This window comes from Salvelinus sp. IW2-2015, linkage group LG31 (genome assembly GCF_002910315.2).
Source record: "Salvelinus sp. IW2-2015 linkage group LG31, ASM291031v2, whole genome shotgun sequence".
Taxonomy (NCBI): domain Eukaryota; kingdom Metazoa; phylum Chordata; class Actinopteri; order Salmoniformes; family Salmonidae; genus Salvelinus; species Salvelinus sp. IW2-2015.
In genome coordinates this window covers 12,128,620-12,134,053 of record NC_036870.1, presented here as the reverse complement: position 1 = coordinate 12,134,053, position 5,434 = coordinate 12,128,620, and the positions used below count along the sequence as shown (strand labels likewise).

Genomic DNA, 5,434 nt, shown 5'->3' with positions numbered 1-5,434 from the left:
AAGGGTATAGGACTGAAGGGAAAGAGGAATGTTTGATGTGGCTAGGCTCTGTAGTATGAAAAGGGTATAGGACTGAAGGGAAAGAGGAATGTTTGGACATCTGACACCATCAACAAAGTAGATGAAGACAAAATAATACTGTTATACTTAACAAGCCTGCAGTAAATTCGTTAGTACTGTGATAGTGCACTCACCTGTATTTTGGAGACTGAGACCAACTTTGAAAGAGAACAAACYAAAGAAGGAGGGYGKAAAGAAAGAAAGAAAGAAAAAGAGAGAATACGAGAGAGAAAATAGGGGGTAAATGTCTGCAATGATATGCTTATCATTTGTAATTAATTCAAATTCTGATGAAGTCCAAATATCATTCACATAAATAAATATTTTTATGCAAGTAAAGTAKGTTATATAATGATGAATTGGAACGCCGACCAGGCCTAATCGCCCAACAACAGTGCCCGACCTCACTAATGCTCTTGTGGCTGAATGGAAGCAAGTCCCTGCAGCAYTATTCCYACAMCTAGTGGAAAGCCTTTCCAGAAGAGTGGAGGCTGTTAAGCAGCAAKGTGGGGACCAACATATTAATGCCCATGATTTTGGAATGAGATGTTAGACMAGCAGGTGTCCATGTACTTTTGGTAATGTAGTGTATAATAACCATCATATCGAAGTAAATTTGAAGTCACGCTGTGATATGTTGCGTGGTCCTCCCACTACGACTCGGGAAAGCTTGCAGATTATTAGGCTACAGATGAAATATGTTATAATGAARTTCACAGGGTGGTGAAAGTGCACGGTGATGAGCTTGATGCTACTTTCCAATAAATATTGAGGGTCTAATTCTGGTGACATGATGATCGATGRTTGGCTGACATTTGTCAAATAAAAATAATCTCYCTCTTATCCATAATAATCTCATCATGTAGGTAGCCTACCCGCACTGTATCTGCAAGGTGAAGGCTAGAGCACAAGTGCCAAGACCAGAGTGGGCACACCTTTTTTTGGTTTGACTAAACCATCAGTAGAATTYAAAATCCGTTGGAAACCCATTTAACTTGTATTTTTTATTAGGTACATGGGAACTTCATCACGCARGGATTTTTATCCACAAAAAGTCTATTTGATGGAAAGACATCTCCTGTTAAGCGGATTTTAGAATATTTGCATGAAAATCTGTRGCCAGTTGGATGGAAACCTAGCTACTGTAATATTTGTAATGTTATGACAGAAAACATAGTATTTACAGTACATATCAGAAACATCTGCACCATTAGGCATTAAGCAATATAGGGTGAACTATCCCTTTAAGCTGTTGAGCAGACCTACCAATGCCGGGCGAAACCACTCTCTCATAGTGGTAGGGGTTGACACACACATTGTCATATTTGAGGTCGAAGGCGTATTGGCAGAACTTGACGTGCTTTAGCTCATTCTTGTGTAGGTCTGGCCAGCGCCATAGTCGAGCGTAGATCACATGGGGGAAGCCTTTCCTCCCTGCAACCTGGAGTGAGGGGGAGGGCGGAGAGAYAGAGTTAGAGATACATGGCCCTATTCAATCAAAACTAGTARATGGGTTTACGTTAAATCTCTTAACTGGGCTAGACATTTTTTTTTTTAAAGAGGCATTGCAATCAAAAACTAGATTTTACTGTATTTTTTAAATGATATTRCCACACCATGGGTTTGAAATAACACTATTTTTTAGGCTCGGAATTTCAGCCTGTTCAGGCAGGATGGAAATTTTGGCCCACATCATGACATCGCAATCTGCACATCATGACATCGCAATCTGATCTGATTATTCTGACCAATGACCAGTCCTCTTTTATTTGCATATGTATCCTCATACTTTGAAGGGGTAAGTGGGGTAGGCTTTAGAGACAATCCTATCCYCCAATCAGGGCTGTGTATGTAAATATATAAAAATTGTATCAACACGCCCACATGATCAGACTGAACATTTCAATGGCAAAAGGAGGCTCTTGGAAATAAATGATAAATTATATTTTCATGAAATAAACACATAGTGATTTATTAGACATACATAGATTATTTAAAAATGAAAATAGACTGCATGGGGGCTTTAAAAAAAAATGTTTTGCACATAAGCTGATCTGACTGATTTAAGATGAAAACTTCAACCCTGTTACGGTCAACCCTGTTACTTTATTTGGCACTTAATAAGCACTTACTATAATCATTGATTCATTTAATCTCTTGAAAAGTGTAGGCATCCTGATAAATAAGAACCCTTTTCCATTATACCTCAGAACACGGACCAAGAAGACCGCTTTCTAATGTTGAATTGTACCATTCATGGTGAAAAATGCACATTGATTTCATTGTATATCCCCTCTGGGGCAAATCTGGTGTTTTAGATAGAATTCAAGCTATCTTAGATCAAATCCAGACAGGAACTAGTATTTTAGCAGGTGATCTAAATCACATATTCGGCAAGTTAGACAGACAGCAATAAAATACACTTAGCGACAGAATATGGAGAGGTGCAGACAGTGTTGAAGAAACTAAAGTTTATTATTTTAACAGGGGCAGGCAAACGACAGGTCAATGCAGGCAGGGGTCAATGATCCAGCGAGGGTGTAAGGCACCAGAACAGCAGGCGGGCTCAGTGTCAGGTAAATCCAGAGTAGAGGCAAAGGTACAGGACGGCAGGCAGGAAAGGTCAAAACCGGGAAACTAGAAAACATGGACTATAGCAAAGACAGGGGCAAGGGAATACGCTTGTAGGTTTGAACGAACTGGCACAGACAGACAGAAAACACAGGTATAAGTACCCAGGGAATAAAGGGGAAGATGGGCGACACCTGGAGGGGGATGGAGACAAGCACAAGAACAGGTGAAACAGATCAGGTGTGACAGTACCCCCCCCCCCTCTAGGGACACCACCTGGTGTCCTACCTGAGCACATACCTGGTTGAGCGGGGTGCCGGCATTGGAACTCAGAGATGAGGCCTGGGCCCAGGATGTCCCTAGCGGAGACCCAGCACCTCTCCTCCGGGCCATAACCGTCCCAGTCAACCAGGTACTGGAATCCCCTGCCCCAAGGTCGAACCTTCAAGAGGCGTCTCACTATGTACGCTGGTCGGCCGTCGATGAGACGAGGGAGAGGGGTGGGCCTGGAACCAGGAGACAAAGGGTTGTGAGACATGGTTTTAATTCTAGACACAGGAAAGGTAGGAAGTATACGAAGGGTACGAGGCAACAGAGGATGAACAGCAGAGGGGATAATGATCTTGGAGCGTGGGGGGAAAGGCCTCGGCTTCAGGGGGTGTAGCCGCGTGGCTATAGCGGCATGCCAGCGCATCTGGCTTGACCTTCTTGGATACCGGTCAGTGCTGTGGAAGCGAAGTGGCCCGGGCCTTACTGAACCCCTCCCAGAGGTCCTGGTACTCCGCATGGCTAGCGGAGAGGTCTGGGGTAATTTCCAAGCCCCCAGGAAGACATCCCGGGGCAGGCAGAGCTGACTTCAGGAAATAAGTGTGGCAGAACGGGCTCCAGCCCACGATGGCACCAGTAGACCAGTCAATCGAGGGATTGTGTCGCTAGAGCCAAGAGAATTCCAATACCACGAGAACCTGCGGAGACTCAATTAGCAGGAATTGGATCGTCTCGCTGTGGTTCCCGACACTCGTAGGTTGACAGGGTTAGTATGGTGGGTGACCCGGCCTATAGAGCGCATGTCCAGTGCTCTAACATCCATGGGAATGGAGGTTGAGTGGGTATACTCAGCTTGGACGCCAGGGTAACGTCCATAAGTCTCAAATCGGCCCCCGAGTCGATGAGTATCTGGAGAGACTTGAACTGGTCCCCCCACAGCAGGGTGGCATGGTGAGGGGGGCGAGAAAGGGGAGAAGCAAAATTGTCCTTAAGACCCACCAGAGTACTCATTCCTACAAATGAGCTAGGTCTCTTGAAGGGACAGGTAGACACATAATGGCCAGCAGTATCGCAATACAGATAACTCTGGGTGGTAAGTCTGCGTACGCGTTCAGCTGGAGACAGCCTAGCCCTGCCGAGCTGCATCTGCTCGGGAAGAGGTAAATTGGCAGTCTTCGGAGGCTCTTGGAGGAACTCAGGTAAGCTTGGATCCTCTCAGAGTTCATCAGCTGCAAGGTGGGATCCTTGAGTGAGCGAAATGGGACGGCAATCAGACCTCTTCTCCCTCCTACGTTCCCGTAGCCGTCCATCGATCCGGATGGTTGAGGCAATGAGTGAGTCGAGATCCGTCGGTAGTTCCCGGGCTGCAAGCTCGTCCTTTACTTCCTCCGATAATCCGTGCAGGAACATGTCGAACAGCGCCTCCGGGTTCCAGGCACCCTCCGCTGCTAGCATGCGGTATTCCACCGCATAGTCTGCCACACTGAGAGTCCTGCCGAAGCTGGAGTAACTTCCGGGTAGCCTCTCTCCCGGACACCGGAGCCTCTAAGACATTTTTCACCGCCGCCGCGAAACCCTCCAGACTGTTGTTCCCAAACGGCCATAGCCTAGGGGAGGGCCCTCCCGGACATCAGCGTGATGATGTATGCTATATTAGAGCGGTCCGAGGGGGAGGAGGAAGGCTGCAGCTCCATGACGAGAAAACACTGACAGGTGCCCGACTCTCCATCAAAGCACTCCGGGGGAGGTAAGTGGAGTTCCCGGGAAACCGGAGTGACGGCGCTGCTACCAGCCGGGCTACTGAGGGGCTGGGAGGGTACCGTCGTGGTAGGCTGTCTAGTAGACAGCCCACGGAATTTCTCCCGCAATGTGTCCAATGCTAGGACGTGACGTTCGGCCACGTCCTAGAACCCTTCCATCAGACCGCGAAGCAACACTTCGTGCATACCAATGGAGGCTCCTTGGGAGGAGATGGCATCGCGGAGCAGGTACTAGTTTGCTGGGTCAGTCATGGCCAGTTCGTACTATCACGTTTTAAGGTATGACCTAAATGCAGACAGTGTTGAAGAAACAAAAGGAACAGCAGGCGGGCTCAGGGTCAGGTCAGGCAGAGGTCGGTAATCCAGAGTAGAAGCAAAGGTACAGGATGGCAGGCAGGCTCATGGTCAGGGTCAGGGCAGGCAGGAAAGGTCAAAACCGGGAAACTAGAAAACATGGACTATAGCAAAGACAGGAGCAAGGGAAACGCTGTTAGGTTTGAAGGAACAAGACAGACAAAAAACACAGGTATAAGTACCCAGGGAATAATGCGGAAGATGGGCGACACCTGGAGGTGGGTGGAGACAAGCACAAGGACAGGTGAAACAGATCAGGGCATGGCAGAGACTGAACAGAGCACATCTTCAAGACCCGAAATGTATTAAATACGTAAACGAAAAATGTTAAACCTTTACCATTACAAATGGAGACATAGAGGACAGAGAAAAGCCGACCCCTGACATAATTTGGGATGCTTTTAAGGTATACATTAGGGGAA

General features: G+C 47.1%; 1 pseudogene; it reads right to left on the bottom strand.

The window, feature by feature from the left end:
• Window positions 1–5,434, bottom strand: part of LOC111956121 (mothers against decapentaplegic homolog 4-like) — a 49,247-nt pseudogene that overhangs the window by 4,727 nt on the left and 39,086 nt on the right.